At 33.4% G+C, this 23897-nt stretch overlaps 1 long non-coding RNA gene across 7 annotated transcripts in view; it reads right to left on the minus strand.

The window, feature by feature from the left end:
• Nucleotides 1-6004, minus strand: part of LOC123574002 (uncharacterized) — a 144224-nt gene extending 138220 nt beyond the window's left edge. For all 7 annotated transcript variants that reach the window (XR_012414572.1, XR_012414574.1, XR_012414571.1 and 4 more), the window contains exon 1: nucleotides 5896-6004. This is a non-coding gene — a long non-coding RNA (uncharacterized lncRNA). The remainder of the gene's footprint in view (nucleotides 1-5895) is intronic.
• Nucleotides 6005-23897: the final 17893 nt, after the last annotated feature.

Below are 23897 nucleotides of genomic sequence, written 5' to 3' on the forward strand. Positions count from 1 at the left end.
GTGGCAAACTACCACAGTCAAACTTACAGATGACATAAAGAAGGCTTCAATTGTTGACCTTTTCTAGCATTCTCTACTTCCAATATTCTGTTATTCTTTCCTTTCAGTGTATTTATACCATATTCTTTGTATTATCACCTGCCTCTATCCTAGTATGTAAGTTTCATGAAGAGAAGAAAGTTCGGTAACTATTGTGTTACCAGGATGTTCCTCAAATAAGAATGAATGACATGAACTGGTAATATAGCACTGAAAATATAGTAAGAGTTAAATGTTTTAGTTAGTATCATATAGTATTTGGAGAGACACTTTCTTTCTTTCTTTCTTTGGAGGCAGAGTCTTATACTGTTGCCCAGGCTGGAGTGCAGTGGTGCGATCTCAGCTCACTGCAACCTCCGTCTCCCAGGTTCAAGCGATTCTCCTGCCTCAGCCTCCGGAGTAACTGGGATTACAGGAGCATGCCACCATGCCCAGTTAATTTTTGTATTTTTTTAGTAGAGACAGGGTTTCACTATGTTGGCTAGGCTGGTCTTGAACTCCTGACCTTGTGATCTGCCCGCCTCGGCCTCCCAAAGTGCTGGGATTACAGGCATGAGTCTCCGCGCCCGGCTGGAGAAACATTTTTTCAAGGCGAAAAGATGTATTCTAAATTAGAACCACATATGGAAATTAGGATTCTTGCCTCCTCCAACTCTAAACTTACGCAATTGTAAAACCCCTTTGCTAGAAAATGCCAATATCATATCTCTTTTGGAGAGACACTTTCTAAAACAGATATGATATTGGCATTCTAGACCAAAGGGATTTTACAATTGCAAAAGTTTAGAGTTGGAGGCAAGAGTCCTAATTTCCATATGTGGCTCTAATTTAGAATACATCTTTTCGTCTTGAAAAAATATTTACTATCATGGAAAATTTATTGCTATAGCTGTAAAATAATGATCAAGCTGTAGAATGAAGACTAGGAAGCTCAAGTTTTCTTTCATTCCATCTTTACAACAATGATTTTATTTATTCATGAGTGGAAGGTTATGGCACTGAGAATAGAGATGTAGATGCAGAAAAGAAAAAGGTTTAATCATTGCTCTTGAGCATTCTCTGGCAAAATAGGATAAGAAAACTTACAATTGAATCAGAATGTATGAAGGACTAGCATCTAACTAAATGTGGCACAGAATTATGCTCCTAACAGAGATTGGAGTAAGGGAAGATAAAGTAAGTAAATCTCCAAATGGAGACAATTAATGAATTGAATTTTTAAAAAGTAAAGAGAAGTAAGGCAGGATGTTCAAAATGATGAAATTCTAACATGCTCACAATAATACTTTTATCACGTGGACTAATACTTTCCATGAATTAATGTTGATTCAAGCAATTTAATTCATGATTTAATGTATGTGTTCTTTGGTCCTATACTAAAGAACAACTTGCAACTCATGAACTTTAAGTATAAACACAAATAATACTCTTGTTTCTTATTTAGTTCATGTAAATATTTCAGCAGCACAATGAGAGCAACGAACCATATTTTGAAGCCTCTGCTCCCTACAGGTAAAAGTTTTCCTCTTTATTTCCTTAATGATTTCAAACCTGCAAAAGTGTCATCTGTATTCCTTATGACCAGTTTCCTTTGGCTAAATTCAGACTTTTTCCTACATAAACTGTTATCAACATAGCCACCAAAATTGTACTCAAAAGAGATTCAATATTCCTCCACATTTTCCTATTTTTATGACTTCCCTTGCTACCACACACAATTGACCACAATCTCCTCGTGGACAATTTTTATAGACTTACCTTTATAAACTTCCTTGTTTTCCTAATGTTTTCTAATTGATTCTCACTAGAATTTAAGCTCCAAGAAAGCAGTGTTCTCACTTGTTTTGTTCACTGACATATCCCAAACTCTGAAACAGTGCCAGATGCATATAGGCACTCAAAAAATACTTGAAAACAATACATTGTTCACTTCCCACTTTGTAGGAAAACAGGTAGAGACTGCTAAAAACATGAACAATGTATTTTTAATCCTTCCTGTCCTTTTCACTAGATGTCAATTTCTTTTTTCAATGACATTATATGAGAAAGATTGTTTAACGTTAGGATAGAAATACATATTCATTGCAAAAAATTTAGAAATAAAACATGTATAATTTCACTCTACCAAGATAAAACTACTGTTTATATGTGAGCATATATAGTTTCAGGGTTTTTATCTATGTGTATAGAGTGGATTAATATTTAATTAGATCACAGATATACAGTTAGGAACATGATAGAATAAATGGTGAATACAGAAAAGTTCAACTGAGATCAAAGAAAGAGACATACTTTTTCACATGCTAAGTGAGATTAAAAAAAGATCAATTTTAACATTGTTAACTAAGCTTGTAAAGACATTAAAATCTGGTTACTTTAGCTAACTTTCCTGGTAGGATGTATGACCTCATTAATCACTTTAGAAATCTGAAAATTGATTTAAGAGGCTGTCTCAGAAAGGCTGTCTTAGTTAGTTCAGGTTACTATAACAAATTACCCTTGGCTGAGTAGTTTAAACAACAAACATTTATTTCTCACAGTTCTGGAATCTGGAAATCTGAGATCAGGTGCCAGCATCATCTGGCAGTGAGGGCCATCTTCCACGCTGCAGAAAACCAGCTTTTCCTTAAAACCCTCTGCTAGTTCTCTGGCGTCTTTTTCTAAGGGCACTAATCCCATTCATGAGGGCTCCACCCTCATGACCTAATCACTTCCCATAGGCCCTACCTCCAAAAAGCATCACTTTGGGGATTATATTTCAAGATATGAAATTTGGAGGGGAGGGGGCACAAACAGTTCATAACAAAGATAAAGCAAGATGTTAATTTATCCTTCCCACTTAGGATGATAGGGTTAACAAAGAAAATAGTGCACCTACTTAAAATTTTTTTTTAACTTGCTGTTGTAATTTAAAAGCCATTAACCACCTACTCTTGTCTCATAATCATTGGAATTGTTGTTGATTAACCAATGAATGCATAATTTATTCTGAAAAATAAGCTCACATGGCCAGTTTTCAACATGTTTATAAAAATTGTATTTATTAATTTTGGCTGGGCATGGTGGTTCACACCCGTAATCCCAGCACTTTGGGAGGCTGAGGCAGGTGGATCACAAGGTCAGGCATTCGAGACCAGCCTGGCCAACAGAGTGAAACTCCAGTGGCGGGTCTCTGTAATCCCAGCTACTCAGGAGGCTGAGGCATGAGAATCACTTGAACCTGGGAGGCAGAGGTTGCAGTGAGCTGAGATCGTGCCACTGCACTCCAGCCCAGGTGACAGTGCAAGATTCCATCTCAAAAAAAAAAAAAAAAAAAAAAAGTACTATCTCCTAAAATAACTCAAGTCTCCTCCAAACTTCCCAAAGATGTATTTTTCTTCTTATTTCTATGAAAGCACCCATAGTTACCTTGAAAGCAGGACTGAAGCTCCCTCAGCATAAAGAGCACTACAATTGAAACCCACAGGCCAAGATCGAATGCCTCGTTCTTTATTTTTTCACCATATGACATTAAACAAGCAACCCATTTTTCCAAGTTTTCCTGAGCCTGGAGCTTCACCAATGAGAAAAGTAGGTGAGGTCATCTCTAAAGACCCTATCATTCTTATATTTTATAACCTTATAATAAATCACTTTATATTACAAAGATCTTTAGGGTTCTGTGTAGTTAAATGTATTTCATATTTTAAATTTTTGTTGTTGTCATTTTTTTTTCTGTATGTTTTTCTATAACCACTTTGATTGACAGGAGTCTCTTTACCTGTCCTTTGCAATGCTGCGTAATCTTTAGCAATTAGGTTAGTCAAACTGACATAAATCATGACTTCCTTCCTACTACAAATTTTTATGTGAAATGTGTACAACTAGAAACGTGGGCTATGGAAGTTTCACACAATTCAATTTTTCCATTATAAATGCAATCTATTTACTTTAAAATTTTTCTAGCGGTTTAAACTTTGCCTGAACCAGCAATTTAGAGCAGCCTCTAAAAAAAATAAAATTAAAGAAGGTAGCATTCATATTTGTGCTGACCTCCAACTCACACTGTGTGTCTCACAGTGAGTCTTAGCATGAGACATGTGATTGAAGGATACTCCCGTGAAACAGCTGCTCAGAGGGAAGGATGTATGATCTGAGTCCAGTTCAGAAAAGACAGATGTCCACCTGGAAATCCCTCAGTCTAGTAGAAATGACAATCCTGTGTGTTGTTGTGTCATCCAAGAAGCTCAAAACCGAATGGGCATACAGGCAATATTAATCCTTTGAACCTTCAAAGGGGCCACTGCTTTGTGATTAAAGATAGGTCCTAGTCACCTGGTCCCATTAGTTCATGAATGATGATGACCTTTTTAACAAGACTCTGAAGTCAGCTTTAAAGTAAGGCACCAAAATGGAATTTAATAAAACACAGAACCTAGAAAATTGAAAACAGGAAAAAGTTAAGGTACTCTAACATTACAGGACTTGAAAGCATTCTTCTTCTTCTGCCATATCAAGCAACCTAGTTTTAAAAGACCCAGTAAAGAGAAAAATAACAGTGATAAGGTAATGAATATTTTTATGGAATGGTTACTGTACGTTAGAAAATGTTTTGAGGTCTTTATTAGACCAAAACAGAATAATTCAGTTTTAATGCCATAACAAACATTACATTTAAAAATGTAAGTTGAGTTCTGACAGGGTGTAGCTTTATATAATCTGTAGGTACTTAATACATGCTTAGGGAGAATGATGAGAATATTGATCACTATCTATCAATAGTGATAGAATATGAAAACAGAATATGGCAAAAGGAAGTTCTTCCCTTCTGTTTATGTAGTCATACTTATTTACCTTATTTTAATTAAGAAAGATATGTTAACTTAGAAAACCAGAATGAAACTAATATAACTTTCAGAATCATCAGTATGAAGAAAAACTTTGTTGAGGGCTTATTTTATTCCCCAAAATTCAGAAGATTAAAACCATTTTTAATTTAATGTGGCCATATTATTTCCAACCTGAATTTCAAATAAATTATATGACCTATTTCAAGACATATACAACTGTTTCAAACACACTTTGAAACAATTAAATAGAAAGTTTGCGCCTTCTTTGAAGAATGTGGTGTACACTTCATTTTTTTTTTAGTTTAAAATTATGCCCATGGTTGAAAATTAATAAATAAAACTTCTAGATTTTAGTTTAGTAACCAACTGTGAAAAATAACCTCTCAGAACTGTATCAGGTTTTTTTTTCCTTCTTTTGCTCTTTCTTTCTTTTTTCTTTCTCTTACTTTCAATTGTATGATAAATTCTGGATTATATCTTACTAAGGCTTCAACACTACATTTAATGAAGTTGTTGAACTTTTAACCTTGAGTTCAACACACTTGAAAACTACCACCAATATCTACTGCACTTTTTTCTGTAGTTCTGTGTCAAATATAGTGAGGGTCTTTTCGTGTAGGGGACTATTTACACAGGTTCTTTGTAAAAACAAATGGAAGGCATTTCATTTTTACTGGTCTTTTTTAAAATTCTGGAAGAAAAACATGCTGGGGTTCCCTAGAACAACCTCCTCCCCTATCCTGCTCCTCTATTGGTAATTGCTCTACAAATAAAGAGTTCCTGAGTGTCAGCTTCCAGTGAAAAGTCATTTATTCATAACCAGACATCCAGCTTCCCAACAGAAAGGATTGTTTTTTCCGAGATCGTCTCATATATTTCAAACTCATCCTGTCTATTCAGCCATGCATTCCGCCTGCAAGGCAGCACAAGCAGCATTTCTTAGTTTCATAACCAAACAGTAGCAATGCTTTCAAAGGAATCAAAAGGAAGGAACTTTTTTTTTTTTTAATGTAGGATTTATACTTACCTTTTCCTCTTTGTGTCATTAAACCGTTATAAATGTTGGCCCAAGCTCCGTCCTTCGATAGGGAACCAAAAAAAAACAGGCAATTCTCTGTCTTATTTGTTAGAGGAATAATCTGATGAGCAGTGAACACTAGAGGGGGAGCTTACCCGTTCAGGAGCGTGAGTGAAAGCTTCAGACCCTCTGGGAGAGGATCAGAGTGATACCAGAGCTGCTGACTTAAACAAGGCAAGCTAAGATTTGGTCAGCAGAGGTTCCAAAGTCAAAAGGTCAAGAATGGTAGGTAGCCAATTTATTGTCACTTTCCAAAACGGCAAGAAATCAGTGACATTGAGAAATTTAACTGCTGCTTATACCATGATATGGAATATTTTAAAAATCTCTCTGGAGGCAGCTATACCATGAGGAGTAGGATTACAGAGGCTTTCTCCCCTTGACTAGGACTCTCTGTCATTTAAATGTCTAAGGAATGATGGAATGAATTATCATAAAATTTTGACAAATTTGATGGCTCAAGCAAGAGGGGAAAATAGGCATTCCGATTATTAGGTTGTAATAAGACATGACATTTAAAATGAGTTTACATGGCAGTTAGACAGACCTTTGCTTTTTTCCCCTTGGTTTAAAAACACTGGGATCCTTTTATTTGGAAAGGAATTAACTTATTTCAGTTTCTCTTCTCTCTAGTTTATCAATTATGAATCCTATTACACCAATTATACATTTCCATCCCTTGTAACCATAGTCCAATTGCTTTCCACAATTTGCCTAAATTTAAAAAAAAAGAACATACCTTGAAAGCAGTAGAATATTTAAGTAGAGATATTTAGTATAATTTTGGTAGAAAAATATAAGAAATATAAGTTGTTTTTTCATTTGTTATTAGGTTATTTTTTTCTGTATCATCTTAAAACATCTAGATAAGATGCACTGATTTAGAAGAACAAACTATACTTTTCAAAAAGAAATAAAGCAGTAAAAGTGATTAATCAAAGAATTGAAAAACAACAGTAATTTTCTCTGATGCCACTCACCCCTACTTCTTTACCAAATATAAACTTCTCTTTCAAATAATCTATCTCTCTAAGTCACATGAGCAATCCAAATTATTATGTTTATATTATTTACTAAAAATGTTTGGCTTAAAAAAGATAATTCAATCACAATCTGCTCTTTGGAAACATCGTGAACTTCTAGTTAAAAATTAATAGAGTCTGTGGCATTTTAAATCTATGTACCATTAGTATGTTAGAAAACAGATATTTCTGTAAAAAAAAAAAAAAAGAAGAAGAAATAAAGACTTTTTTTAAGAACTATGTTTAGCATGATTTTAACTTTATCAGACTCCAACTACTAAAAGCGGAAAGAAGTCCCCTGACTTTAGAAAGTGAGCTCTGTATAGATGGCCTGATAACTGATCACCTGACTTTACCTAAACTTGCTTGAATTATACGAACAAAATAATGTGGATGATGAAATTTTTCCCCAGCAATACATAAAAATGTAGATTTGTCTTTGCTTTCCGAGAGACGTTTTGGAACCGTGATGACCAGATCTTTAGAATTTTCTTCTGATTCTAGTAGTGCAATCCCCAGAGGTTAGTCAAAAGCTAGTGGTCATTTCCCACAGACCTGGATAGCAACAATTACTTAGACAGTTTTTATTTCCATAGCTAAATAAAAGAGCAGAGGAAGTGTGAATTAAATGTAGTTATTCTAAGTTTCTAGGGTTTACCTCATGGAAGCCAACTGTTGAACTGCTAATGAAAACCGATTTTGAAGCTGCTGAGCTGGCCTTCGAATGCATCCTTCATGCTCTGCTCACAGGTACCTGCAAATTGTGTAGGTGGCCAAGCAATGAAGACATACCTTGAGCTTGGAGTATGCAGTTTTGGGGTTAAGCAATTTGGAGGAAGCAGGAGCTGGCCAAGTAAATGTAACGTTTCCTTTGTATCACTGGAACTAGAGCCATTTTGCTCACCCAATAAAAATGTCTAGCTAGGCCGGGCACGGTGGCTCAAGCCTGTAATCCCAGCACTTTGGAAGGCCGAGGTGGGCGGATCACGAGGTCGGAGATGGAGACCCTCCTGGCTAACGCGGTGAAACCCCGTCTCTAATAAAAATACAAAAAATTAGCCGCGCGTGGTGGCGGGCGCCTGTTGTCCCAGCTGAATCCGGGAGGCGGAGCTTGCAGTGAGCCGAGATCGCACCGCTGGACTCCAGCCTGGACGACAGAGGGAGACTCCGTCTCAAAAAAAATAAACAAATAATAAAATAAATAAATAAATAAATAAATGTCTAGCTAATAATTTTGGTCACATCACAGAAAAAAAAAAAAAAAAAGATTGCCTGTTTAAAAAAAAAAAAACTTCTAAATCATCTGTGAATATTAATTAAACTGTACTGGAACGTTTCAATTCCTTAAGTCAGATCCAAAAATACAACAGAAAGAGAAAGGGGACAGGGCCTATCAGTAAACATAATATGCTTAGAAATTATATCCAACATTAATCACATTTTTCCTGAGTCCCTTGGACTGTGCAGTGCTTGAACGCTTTCTGACCAATTATTTCCTTTAATACATGAGACATTTTTTCTTTTAATTTTTTAAAATTAAATGTACCTAAATTTAGAATTTTTCTCTTATTCTAACTTTATGCTTAGTAAGATAAGATTTTTTCTTATTCAATTTCAGTTTTTCCATTTTCATTTTATTTTTGGAAGGTGAAAATAATTGATATAGAAAACAAAATATTATCTCCTGGGAGTGGTAGCTCACGCCTGTAATCCCAGCATTTTGGGAGGCTGAGGCTGGTGTATCACCTGAGGTCAGGAGTTCGAGACTGGCCTTGCCAACATGGTGAAACCCTGTCTCTACTAATTATACAAAAATTAGTTGAGCATGGTGGTATGGGCCTGCAATCCCAGCTACTCGGGAAACTGAGGGAGGAAAGTCGCTTGAACCCGGGAGGTGGAGGTTGCAGTGAGCTAAGATGGCACCACTGCTAAGATGCCTGGGTGACAGAGCGAGATTCCGTGTAAAAAAAAAAAAAAAAAGAAAGAAAGAAAGGGAAGGAAGGAAGGACAAGATATCTGGCATGTTTATTTTATGCATGTCATTTACTATATTAAATGTGTTTCTCGCATTAACTTTATTGTGCCAAAATTGCAAAGATGAAAATATTACAGCCAAGTCATTAGTTAAGTCTCTAAACATCATTTTAGACACATAAATAAGTTTGACACCTAGAAGTATGAAATAGAGAAAACACAAAATGATTACTGTTCTTATAAATTGTTTAATAGAAAATTAGCTAAGTATTATGGTTACTTGACAAAAAAAAAAGTAATAAATTTTCCTACGGTTTTTATTTATAAGAATAGATTAGTATAAATGTCTCTGATAATGATTACCAATCCAGAATGAGAATCCATGTCATTGTTCTTTAAGGTTTTTTAAAATATCATTCCCAAACATTTCATAAAAACAGCCTTCTGTTTTTTGTTTTTTGTTTTTTGTTTTTTTTTTCCTGTTGCCTACTTACAGCATATTTTACTTTGAAACATAAAATGAAAGAGAGAGAGAGAGAGGTGAGCATGTATTTGTAAAGAAAAGTAATAAAAATATCCAGAATCTACAAATAACTTAAACAAATTTATAAGAAAAAACAAACAACTCCATCAAAAAGTAGGTGAAGGATATGAGCAGATACTTCTCCAAAGACGACATTTATGTGGCCAACATAAATGAAGGACAATATAAAAAAAGCTCATCATCACTGGTGATTAGAGAAATGCAAATCAAAATCACAATGAGATACCATCTCATGCCAGTTAGAATGGCTATCATTAAAAAGTCAGAAAACAACAGATGCTGGAGAGGATGTGGAGAAATGAGAACACTTTTACACTGTTGGTGGAGTGTAAATTAGTTCAACCATTGTGGAAGGTGGAAGACGGTGTGGCAATTCCTCAGGGATATAGAACTAGAAATATCGTTTGACCCAGTGATCCCATCACTGGGTATATACTCAATGGATAATAAATCATACTACTATAAAGACACATGCACACGTATGTTTATTGTGGCACTATTCACAATAGCAAAGACTTGGAACCAACCCAAATGTCCATCAATGATAGACTGGATTAAGAAAATGTGGCACAGGTACACCATGGAATACTGTGCAGCCACAAAAAAGGATGAGTTCATGTCCTTTGTAGTGACATGGATGAAGCTGGAAACCATCATTCTAAGCAAACTATCACAAGGACAGAAAACCAAACACCGCATGTTCTCACTCATAAGTGGCAGTTGAACAAAGAGAACACATGGACACAGGGAGGGGAACATCACACATTGGGGCCTGTCAGGGGGTGGGGGTCTAGAGAAGGGATAGCATTGGAAGAAATACCTAACATAGATGACGGGTTGATGGGTGTAGCAAACCACGATGGCACATGTATACCTATGTAACAAACCTGCACGTTCTGCATATGTATCCCAGAATTTAAAGTATATAAAAAAGAATATAAATATTAAAAATAAAAAATTTTTACTAAAGATTTGAAATCAAATGACAAGTTTGTTTCTTTACATAGAATTGTGTTAGGAAATGTGGTTGACAGTGGAAACGCATATGTCTTTATTAGCAAATTGTTCTCACAGAGGTCAATACATACTTCATTGATTTATTGATTCAATAAATAAATATTGAACACCTACTGTGTAGCAAGCGCTATATTCAAGTCTGGCTTATTTTTGTGAACATGGCAAGAAAAGTGAGCAATTTTATGAAGCTTATACCATAGTAGAGGTTTAGGTAAACAAATCCACAAGTATGACAAAGCAAGAGAAGGTTACTATTGCATATAGAAGGAAATCCCTTCACCCAGATTTCATTAATCTTGAAAGATGGTCAGGATAAGTGGTAAAACTGGCCTGAATGAGTGAAAAAATAATGTAGAAAGAAAGAGGAGGGGATTTGAAAAAAAAGAGACTATTACTAAAGGAAAAATGAATGTGAGAATGCAATAGTCCAAAGAAGAAGGAATGGGGTGAAAGTAATAGGTCCCCAAAGGCCATAATATAAAAGGAAGTTGTTAGCCATGTTATGAGTTTGACTTTATCCAGAAGTAATGGAGAGCTATCGAATGGTTTTAAACAACAGAATGATCAAACCAGATTTGCATTTCAGAAAGCTTCTTCTCACAACCATGTGGGGAATGAAGGGGGACAAAATTTAAGGCAAGGAGTTCATACAGGAGAGATGATTGTAGTCTAAACTAACACAGTGACAGTGATTATGGAGAGTAGCAGCCCTAGAAAACAGCTATTTAGAAGGTAGAATGGGCAGAGGTTAGTCTTGGCTTGGATGTGAGAGAAAAGGGAGAAGTGGTAGTCAAAGATATAAGCAGTATACAAATCATACCAAATTATTTCAATGCTACATATAATTTCCTTATATGTGCTAATCCACTATATACCCAAATATAAGGAAATGATACCATAAAGAAGGTGTCATAAATAGAAGTTTATTTATCTAAACATTCTCCATAATCTCAAATACCATGATGATACTTTGACATGCAATCAGTTTTTCTCATTTTTCGGGGAACACAATTTTTTCTTAACCATTTTACTTTTTACCGATACTTTTCAAGTTTAAAGAAAATTGCTATGTTTTCTATAAAATTACGTAAAACAAAAATGTCCAAAAATAAGAAAAATTATGGCCTGTATAGTATCATCAATATTTGCCAAATGATCAATTACATAGAAAATACCCAATAACTTACAAATAAACTTTTTTCCCAGTCTTAATAATGACAGGGTCAAACCAAAAACAGCACTTTGTGGAGAGATATTATAATATTTAGAAATGTTGTTTGTATAATTATTTATGTAAGTATACATTAAAATATGTGCATTAATCTTTTAATTTGGTTCTATTTATCTATTGTATCATTCAACAAACCATCATTTTATGAAATATAAACATTTATGCAAATTTTATATGAAATTATAAAAATCAAGGGAATTATAGGCTTACAACATTCCCTCATTCTAGGTTTATTATTTTTAAACATTGTTGGAGAGAGAAAAAGAGAGACAGAGACAGAGAAACAATTTAGTTAGCACCAAATAATTCACCTCCATTCTGAAAAACTGACCTGGGGAAAAGATGAGAATAACCAGGCAATAGTGAATGTAGATATTTGCCTAGAACACTTGATCCCAACATTTACAGTTTTGATAGCAGTATGCTTTTGGTTCCGTGAGAAGAAAAGTGAGGTCAGAATCCACTGATCTGGCAGTTTCTTTGGTTTCATAACAAACATCCCAGTGGTTTAAGCAAAAAGTAGGAGTAGAACATAGGGCAGGATGAGAGTGTGGAATTTTGTTAATTTCCTGCTCTTGATTTGGGTGTCTAATACACACTTTTCTGAATTAAAAAATGTTTTCACTGCCCTGAAGTCAGAGCAAAATCAATATTCTTTGAACCACTTGTGTCACCCTAGATCTTCCAGGAATCAAGATGAATATGGGCAGGTGGGGTGTACCATGGACTTGCTAGTTGGCCAGTTGTTGACATTTTTTAAGACTGTCAAATACAATTACATCTGAAATTTTAATTGATAAATATTTCTAAAATATACAGCCAAGTATCTCTAGCCTGCTGGTAGGAAAGAAGTTAAGTGGAGACTACTGGCTATGAAAAATATAATACAGAAGATTTATCTTGTGGTGGAATTATTCTAATATTTATGAGGACAACTTATATATTACAAAGAAAGTTCCTTATAGGTAAGATACCATATACTTTTCCAGTTTATTTCACATTATTGCTGTTTCTTAGTTTTATTAATAATAGTACCGTTTTGTTCTTAAACACATTTAACACTTTGCAAGCCACTGATTTCACTGGGTCTTTTGCTGGGCACCTTCATTTCTTTCTCAATCAATTTCACTTAAGATTTTCAAGTCTCTTAAGCCTAGGTTTGGATGATAAAACACATGGTTACCCTCCTAATAGGACTTTAGGATCATAGATGCTTGGGCAATACGGGCATATAGTATTCTAGGGTGAACCTCGTATTTTCAGACATTATAAAATGACATAGGGTTCAATATCAAATGGTGACATGATGTATTTTGACATTCAACTGGTTCTGAAAATGATAACACTAAAGATAAGAAAATCCTAAGATAATGAAATTATGTAAAAATTGTGTGAACAAGGCACTAAGTATGTATGCTTTGTGTAACTGGTGAAAATAAACCTTTGGTTACATAACTTTTATTGGTTATTCTCATGATTGCATTATATTTTGAAAGTTATGAAAAAGTAAGATCCAAAAGTTTCTCTGACTCGGGTCTCCATGAATGGTATTAGGGATTTCTAGTCTCATAAAAAGTAAGATTAATGTTTGACTATCAGCACACTATCTTTTGTCATCCTGCACAAAACTTTTAACTTTGGAATATCGTTTTACACTAGTAAACCATTGGGAGCTCGTACTCACATTATCCTCAGCTCATCCAAATGAGCTCACTTGGTTAAATGGTGCAAATTAAGGAGCAAGTTTTATGAAATTTGTAAATCTTAAGTGAAAATGATAAAGAAAGAAATGAAGGCGCCCAGCAAAAGACACAGTGAAATCAGTGGCTTGCAAAGTGTTAAATGTGTTTATTTGCACTTTCAAAGTTCAAATTTCCTCATACATTTTCATACTGATGGAGATAAAATGCTAAAGTCTTAAATCCCTCTATGCCATGCTGAGTTGCTAAGGGCTGTTGAGTTTTTGTTATTTCTCCTCTCGAGTTAGCTCTGATTATGCCTGCTGAGTGAAAAATTTGTATTTGCCGACAGAAATAGGAACCACCCCACGTGCACTTGCACTCAGCAAATGCTCCAATACATCACAAAGATTTGCTCAACCCACCTTCAGAGGCCAAATCGAGCATGTTATTTTCTGTTTAGATCTGATTCTGGAGCCTATCAGTCAGGAGTGTTTTCCAATCTCTGATTAAAGCAAGGCCTACAAAGCTGGAAGTGTTCACACACAGTCTCATTAGAGCACTGGATAGAGTGACCCAGGCCTTCTAACACAAAGCTCTGAGTGAACTTCAAATATGAGAGTGCATCAATCAAATCCAAGCAAGGCTTTTATGTCATTTTTCTACTTTGCCTTTAAAGTCCTATAGGAATGCCCTTTCCAGCTGTACAGCCGAAATGCATTCAATAGAAACAAAAAAGCAAAGACCCCCCCAGCCCCCTGACCCCTCCAAATGGGTATAATTTTTACTTCCCCCACAAAGCATTAGAGAGTCTTCTGGCATTTTAAATTATTTAGCATGTTCAACAATACAGCGGAGAATATATTCGCATCACTCAATGGCTCTGTATTAATTATTAGTGCCCATTTGAAAGGGAAACCAATAAGGTCAAAGGCAATGAGATTGCATATTGTATGTTTTAAATAGAGGTAGCTGAGAGATTGGGGGGAAAATAAAGCAATGCTGATGGAGCTTTTTTATGCCCTGTCCCTAATTTTTGCTTTTTTGGAGTTGTCTTATATCATTAAGAAAACAAAAAAGCAAAAGAATAAAATGAAAAAGGATCACCAAAACTCGTGGCAAGAAAGATGATAAGGCATAAGTCTGAGAAAGAGGAGTGAGGCATTTAATGTTTGTTTTACATGCTGCTCAGGGCGCTAGAGTCATTTTCAAAGATACATTTTTAAAAGATACGCATAACGGCAAACAATATAAATTTGTCCACTAATATCATTAGAGGAAAATGCATGAGTGCAGTTAGTAGTGATTATTAAATTTAAGAACTTTTGCTCCAAACATTGTGCCAAAAAACATTATACCACAACATCAGTATGAATTGAATAAAATGAGCTTTCGAATCCTGAAAAACAAAATAATTTAAAAGGAGAAAATATATCTTCACTACAGAGTAGATAAAATTTCCTGAATTTTATACCTCTTTGTGAATAAGTCAATGGTTCAACTATGGAAGATAATTTCTATCTTGATCCAATTAGAAAAAGCGATGTACCAAAAGTATAGTGCATGTTGTAATATAGGGCAAATATATCGTTTATTCAAGGGAATTCCCTGTATGTGTACATTTGTTTCCATTTCTAGTATTTTTAGGCAAATACTAACCACAAATAGCACTTCACCCACTCAAATATATTGCAGCATGTAAAAGAGTGCTTGAATTTAGAGCAATATATATATATATTTTTTAATTTAGCATGTGTTTCTTTACAGGGCTTCAGATGTTTGGAAGAATTATGCAGATTTTATAAATGAGTACTAGAGCATTATGCTACTTGATAGTGTCCCATCTGTGCTTCCCCTGTAGTGTTTGACAGGGCATCTGTGTAAATTGCTTTTTTTTAAGTTAATTAGTTTATTACATAAAACTTAATACGCTACCTGATAAAAACTTTTGTTCATTTCAGCACTTTTCCCCTCTGGAGCTGATGTTCATCTTTAGTTCTCATCAGGCCTAACTTCTTCCTTTGTAGGTTCCTAAACTGAAATAACAAAATAATGCTGTTTTCATCTCTATTTTATCAGGCATATTGGATTCTGCTTGTGTGATAATAAATATTAAGATTGTAACTACTAATTTAAGTTGATTACCTCAATATTTCACATTTTTTAACATTGCTTCCCAACAAAAATATTTCCTAATATACTTTTAAAGAACATTTTAAGAATTTTTTTTTAAAGGAAACCAACTTCCCAGAGATCAAATATACACAGTCAAGAAGTGTGTACAACCAATCCTTTTCTCTCGAGGGTATTCCTGCCTCCAGTTAAACTGTTTAAGTTATGTCGGTATAGGACCACAAATCTTGTTGAAATGTAACAAACAAAAACAAAACACATTATAAAATCAGCTTGTCATTTGTATTTTGTTTAGTAAAAAATATCAGAAATATTAAATTATAAACTACATTTTTCACTTTCATCTCAATATTTGTCCTCCAGAAAAGCAATGTGAACTGATGGAAAGAGGCATCCAAGACAGGAAAGAAAAATACCCAAAAATTTTATAGGCAATATCAATCACTGGGTAAAGGAATAAGTTCTGAATCAACATATATCAGCCGTGTAACACTGGGAATTTTTTTTTCACAACTCTATACTCCACTTTCCTTATCTTTGAAATGATCTCATAATGATATTTACCAAATAGAGCACTTGTGAGTATGAAATGAGTTTATATTTGTCAGTGCATAAAGCAGTATCTGGCATGTAACAATTACTCAAGAAATAAAAACAACAACAACATTGGCTATTATCTCGATATATCTGAAAGAAGTCACTGTTGTTTTTTCAAAAACTAAAATACCTATTTTTATGTAAGATAGAATATTTAATTCCAGAAGACTAATCTTAGCTATTTTGTGAGATATATCGCCTTTTAAGAATAACCAACAGGATAATGCTTTAGAAATAATCCTATTTTATAAATCTTTTAAATTGAAGACTTGGCACATAGTCGGCCAGTTTCGAATTACATAAAAACTTTGATTTTTGATTTAGTGCTGTTATTTATTTTTCTATCATGATGGTCATTGTATATGTGAGATCTTTATGTCTTAAATACCATATAGGTAGACATTTTTATACTTATAAGGCCATAAAAATTATTTGTCCAGTGATACTATTTATTTAGTGAACACTGATATTATAATCGATCTATAATATGATGTGCTAATATGTGTGCTCCATTGTGCTCTCAGTCCAATAGATTATTATCTAGATTATGTATATTACATATATAGATCATATATAATCTATTAGACTGAGATTATAATAATATAGATTTGAGTTTGATCTTGAATTTACCTTACCTAAAGTCTTGGAAAGCCTGTCAATGAGGTGTGCTCTTGTTCATCTTAAAAAGTCAATGCAAGTGAACCAGCTAGAAAGTAGAATCTGGAACAACTTTTCAATAAGTGAAAGTCAAAATCAAAATGTCAACTACTCTGACTTGGATAAAATTGAGTTATCAACTAAACCCTCACACTATATAAATGGATAAGAATTCAGTAAACTCCAAGAGGGTTCTTAAACTCACATATTATATCTATTCTGTCCAATACTATAAAAAGTTTAAAAATTGTTCTGTAGGATGGAAATACTTGTAAGCATCTTGCCTCAAGGTTTAAAATACAAAAGTTTCTAACAGGTACTTAACGCGTAAGAAAAAGAAAATAAAATTTGACACCTGTCATAAAATCTATTGAAGAAAGAATATTTATAGTCATAGCTTCCCTTTCCTGTGTGAAAAATGATGCATAACACAATCTTAATTGAGAAGCAATAGTGATAATTCACATTAAGTGTACCAGATATTCTAAAATTTGGTCTCTACATTTTCTCTTCTTTTCTTGGTAATATCACCTTAACAAACACCAGAAAATGAAAATCACACACACACACACACACACACACACACACACACCCCATTATGAAATGTTAAAATCAAATTAAAAATTCCTAAAGTTTGGAGAGATTTAAGTAATAAGAAATATTTTATGGAAATCAAATCTATATATGACTTCCCAGCCATTGATGACTCTTAATGGCATGTGAGATTGACAATTACTTAGTTTTCCCTTGATAGAATAAAAGCAGTTATTAATCACATACCTTTGCTTGATATTCCACATTGTGCTATAAGAGCTACTTGAAGATGTCTGGATTCCATCCTTACAATTTATGTATTACAAACAAATACTGCTTTGGAAAAGTTGGACCAACTTATTTTTTCTAAGCTTTATTCTATCTATTTGGCAAGATGTTCAAGCTCGTTGGTAAATATGTTAAAATTAATGTCCTCTTCTCTAAAAGCAAAATAAGTCATAATCACAAGTCTGAGATCATTTCCATGTTTTAGCCAACCTGATTAACTTCCCTTTCTTTAATAAAATTCAACCATAGTTTAATTTTTAAGATGGCATACCTTTTCTAAAGTAATACTCCTTAATTTTATATTTGTGAAAATGTATAATTCTGTGTCTCTCTCCAGTATTGTCACTATGAATTGTTTTATCCAAAAGATAAGAAAAGAGACTAGTTTTTCAAAAACAAAAACTGTTAGAGTAATTGGAACTGGTCAAATGAGAAATCAAATATACACACCGCCAGTAGCACTGACAAAGCAAAAAGTATCCAGCCAAAGTTAAAGAATTTCCTATATTTACTAATCATTATTTTTTAGACCAAGTTTCCACCCACCTACCCCCACCATTATATCAGGTTGAAGAGTCTAAAAGAAGATAGACCCAAAAGAGCAGTTTAAAATGCTTTAATTTTTTTAAATGTGATACTGTTCTTTTTAAGGGTTCTTTCATATGTGATCAGTCAGAGATACTGACTTTTGTGAGTTAACACAAAAGTGAAATCGCACTTTTAAGTGCTGTCTCTCTTTGGAGATTTAATGTGCTTTGTAATATCTCTGAGATCAGTCAGGGAGAGACGAGAAGAAAGAAATTTGATTTTGAGTCTGGACCAAAGCTCGGTGACTTGAGAGGCACCTAAACATAATGAAAAGGAAGAAGTTTCAAAGAGAAAGTTGGCAGCTATGACCAGAATCCACAGGGCTAGCAGGACTGACATCAACCAGAGGCAGATTTAGAGGGGTACCCTATGATCTCTCTTGATACCATTGACACTTCAAGACCCAGTTTCATTGGGGAACAGTCCAGTAAAAGAACATCTCCAAAGAACACAGCATGGTTGCAGTATTGAGAAAGACATGAAAATGCAGGCACCAAGGGCCTAACGCTGTCCTTTTCTCCTCCAAAGATCACATACATCTGGGGAAAGCAAAAGTCAACATCTGAAACGTGCTTTTTTCAAGCTTGACTTAAATGATATAAAGTTGGCCGTATAATAGCTAGATGCTTACCTTTGTGACCTAGGTTCAGTCCAATCTAAGAACAAGTTATTAGCTGATTCCTGGTAGTCTTCACTTACCTCCTGGTGAATAACTTTCTACCTCATCTTTTTTTTTTTTTTTTTTTTTAATTAAAGTAACCATCAGCTAAACGTGTGTCAAATATTGAAAATCAGCACAGAACACCCCCATTGCTTTCACCCTCATTGCTTTGTTTCCAATGTTTTCAATGATCTATGGATTTCTGACATTTCTGAAGGTTGCAATTTATGCCCAAATAGCTACGTATGAAATGTAAATTCTAAACTTGGTATAGAAATATCTAAACACAAAATAATAGCAATAGTGATCATTAAATTAAAGAAATCATACAAATATTTTAAACTAGAATGTGTTTGTTGACAAAAGGGGTGAGTGCTTAAGTTCCATAGGTAAAGACTTACATACCCATTCGGCTTACACAGTATAAGAAAATAAAATATTTAGAACAGTGACTGTTAATCACATGTGAGATTTGAAAGTTATAGACCAAATAGATTTATCATGATGATGTCTATGATAAGATGGCATCTCACTCCAGTGATGTGGGCTAAATTAATTGAATTGTAGCTACAGAAAGTTTTATAAATTTGCTTACATTAGATTTATTTTCAAAATAAATAAAAGAATTGAGTTACTTGTCAAAATAAGGTAAAAAAAAATACCACATTTAGCCTAGATACTGAGAAAATACTTACAAAGACCTAATAATTACCATTTCAATTTTACTTATACTTCTTCATAAAAATTACTGATTTAGGATATATCTTCATGACATCAAAATATCTGATCAATTTGACATAAAGATTCACTTAAATTTAGTAAAATAATAGTCAAATGTTTCATAGAACATTAAATGAAACATTTTGTTTTAGGGGGTTATGATAGCATTTTGTGCGTACTTTCAAAGTTCTTTAACTTAGGCAGAATTTTAAGAAACTGAAAACTTCCACACAGAAAAGCCAATATTGTACTTTTACTATTATCTAATATATCTTTTTGGTGGAACCAATTCTGGAGAAATTCTTGAAAATTCATATTTTTGAGGTAACAAAAATTTGTCTTTTTTAAGTTATGAAATAAGGTGATATAGCAATATGTGATTTTAGTCCTAGCAATAATCTGAATTTATGGAATTTCTTTCCCTATTGTGAAAAGTCAAATAAGATTATCTGGTGGTGTTCTAAATACTGGCAGGAACACATAATTATACCACAAAGTGTAAGAAATTCATATGTTAGAAAGGTACTTTTTAGTATATAGGCTTCAGTTATTTATAAACAAATGTTAAATATCAATGATATAGTTAGTAAATTAAATTACAAAAGTGTTCTTTTGTATATTACACGTATTAAAATCAAATCAAATTCGTGTTTTTTAGTGTTCCAACCCTTTGTATCTCTTTTAGAAATGAGCTTTTAAGCATTTCTTTTTCCTCTTCAAATCTGAAAAAGTATTTTATGCTAACCTGGAATACCTAGACTAAATGTAATCCTTGGTTATATTTTGAAAAGGCTATATTTTGGTCTGTACAAAACTAGCACTCTCAGGAACCACATACCCTAGATACGCGTTTATAATTTTGGGCATGCACTATTACTAGCCAACTCAAATTCTATCACAAATAAATACGTCCCTGTTAGTGTAGGGTATGCCTTTTCTATCCGTTACTCTAGACTTCAAAGAGCTAGCTCTAGTTTTAATATTCTGTGAGTTTCCTATAAATAATGCTTGTGATTTCTTTGTAAAATATCTGTATATACCAATCATGTTTATATATTCATAAATGTAAACTAACAGGAGGAATCACGATCCTATGGCAAACATTAAGAGTAATAAATGTCTTTCCTCTATTCTTAAAAGAGAATAATTGTTTGTATACATGTATCCATATGAATCTGATGTCAATTATTTAATCCCACAAACATTTTTTCAATATTTACGTACCAGGTTCTGAGGATCCAGAAATGAACAAAACAGATGAAGTTCCTATTCCCATAGAGCTTACATTTCTAGTGAAAGGAGATAGATATTAAATAGATAAAGGATTACTATATGTCTGTTATTGATAAATTCTATGAATAAGATGAAGGCACGGCACAAGAATATAAGGAGAATGTAGTGCACTTATGATTAACTTTATGATCCAACAAATATTAATATAATGGTCTTTCTCCAGTTGGGTTTCCTCTCATGACATGTCTCCAGCTCAGTAGCAGTGAATTTTGTTTTGCCTAGAATATAAAGTGGAAAGAAATAACAAGGGAATTTTAGCCAGGGAAACGGATTGATGTTCTATGGCCTAAAATAGTTCCTAATGATAAAACATTTAGATTCCAATTCAACTAACACATATTGGACATAATTATATGAAGGAATGTAATTCACATATACATTTCCCATTATTTAAATGTTCATTTTGGTGTCTGCTATTCTGTAAGTAATTGTGATTTATACTCCACAAAACATTATGTGATCAAACAAGTTAACATTCTTATCCTTGAATCTCTTTTATTGCTATATTGTTGAATACACCATTACAAGGCAATGAATTTATTAGAATAGTATTGATCCATGTGCTCTCTTTAGCTTGGTGATTACTAAAATCACTGATAAAATATGGGTGAGTCTTGGTTTCCAAAACGGCCCAGTGAAGAATTCATTTCTGAATTTTAGTTACTTTATTATTAATAGCTTTATCTTTACATTCCAACCTTTAAAATGACCCATTGTTTCAAATTAAACATTTTTCTCAAAATAGTATTGCACTTCTTGATTTCACAATTTTTTTTTTTTACTAATATATGGATGAGGATGATAAAAATATTCTGGGAATTAAATCATATCAAATTGTCTCCAACATAATCCACCAAAAGGAAAATGATTAATAAATAAAGAGATTTATTCACTGTCACCAATTTTTTAACTCATACTCCTTAAGTTGTTTATGTAGTTAAATAAAAATATGATTGTCATGATTTGTAATTATTACTTTCAAAGTACACCAATTTATTTTCATGAGCTAAGTTAGTAAGCCTGTAACTTCTCAAGGTGCTCTTTGAAACAATTCAGTTATGACTATTGGAAAAAGAAGCAAATGTATCAAGAACAGCTGCTTTTTAGGGCTAATTTTTCTAGGTAAATATCTAATTTAAAGGGAAGATATTTCCTAAAATATTTCCTACCCAATGATTGTGCATTCAGGAGCTCCATATCCTATAAGCTTTGGTTGCCAAAAAAACTCATTTGAAATTTTAGTAACTATATTTAGTACAGGATTCCATGAATGCAAAGCAAGCATACCACACATACCATCTCATTAGTTCTCCATATAATCTTTAAAACTATTTTAAATGTATTTTTTGAAGAGCTTAATTTGACCCTGAATCTTCAGCTCCTTCAGAGGACATTTGAAAAGCTGTGAAAGAGACTTTTTTCATTCTGTAATTCTGCAATATTCCTGTTGTACCATATAGAAAAGAAATTAATATAATGTTCAAATGATAGTTGCAAAAACATGAAATATGGGCTTAATTTAATTATACTTAATTGATATCTTAAACATCAGTTTTTGTTATGGAAAAAATCATGTTTATAGATATGTTTAAATTGCTATCTTTCTGCATTTTTACTGCCCCAGAAGACAAAAGGAATACCCCACAACCTTGTTTAGAGGAGGGCATGAACGAAGACTCACACAGCAGAAATTATGCATGTTTGAACCACATTGAATGCAGAAATTTCTAGACTATTTATTTTTCTTTTCCAAAAACATTTACATTGAATAAAATTAGCCATAGATGGTGACAAATTTTGTGTCACTCTTAATAGATGTATCATCTACTGTTTGAGGCCAAGAAATGAGTAGTTTCCATAATTAGTAAGGGAAATTGAATAATTGGACTGTGGTTTGTGAGGAGGTTTTTTTTCCTCTAAGAAGGAAAACCATGTAATCTGTAAGTCACAGTCAAGTGGGTTTACTTGATTCATTCTTTTTAAGCACACGATTATCTCATGTTCATTTAACGTAAGCTACAAAATAAATGTTCAAGCATGGAAGTTTTTCCCTTTCACCAGGATATCTGAGGTTTTTTTTTTTTTTTAATTTGACTTAAGAGTTTTATTATAAAATATACTCTGTATTTAATTTTAACATAAATTTAGAGAAAGGTTAAGTAAAATAAAATTGTCCCCCTAATAAACAAAAACATTTGAGAGTCCATATATGCATTATAACACTGTGAAAAGATAAAAATAATTTGATTCATATTTTCCTCTGAAGCAAAGATTTTATTTTGAATGAGCACCATATAAAAATATTACATTCACAATATTATGACTTTATCCATTTTATTCCCACAGTTTGTTGTATAATGGAATGTATTCTGGCTGGGGCAAAACTTTCAAAAGTTGATGAACTAAGCAAGTATATCCATTGCTTTTCAATCATTCATTCATTCATCATTTCAGCAGATATCAACTGAATATCTATTGTGTCTCAGATGCAAGGGATATAATAATTAAAAAGACAAAGTTCCTGCTAAAAAGGAACTTGCAGACTAATTCAAAGAAGGAAATGGGCAATTATCATACCTAATTTGAACTTGAAGAATTTGTTCTGTCCGAATTTTTCCTTATGATTTTAAATATTCAGCGGGAGAGAAGAGAGATTGGTCAATGGGTGCAAACATACAGTGAGATAGAAGGTATAAGTCTTAATATTATAGCTCAGTAGAGTGACTATAGTTAGCAATAATGTATTGTATATTTCAAAGTAGCTAGAAGAGAGGGCTTGAAATGTTCTCAACTTGTAATGATGAAGTCAGGTTATCTGGGATATCATTCTAACATAGAAATGATAAATACTCAAGGTCATGGGTATCCCAAATAACCTGACTTGAAATGTCCATGACCTTAAGTATTTATATGAGTATTGAGTATTTGCATAAGTATCTTGAGTATTTGTATGAGTACCCAAATAACCCGACTTGATCATTACATATCCATGCATGACAAAATATCACACATA

Source organism: Macaca fascicularis, chromosome 6, assembly GCF_037993035.2.
Source record: "Macaca fascicularis isolate 582-1 chromosome 6, T2T-MFA8v1.1".
Taxonomy (NCBI): Eukaryota; Metazoa; Chordata; class Mammalia; order Primates; family Cercopithecidae; genus Macaca; species Macaca fascicularis.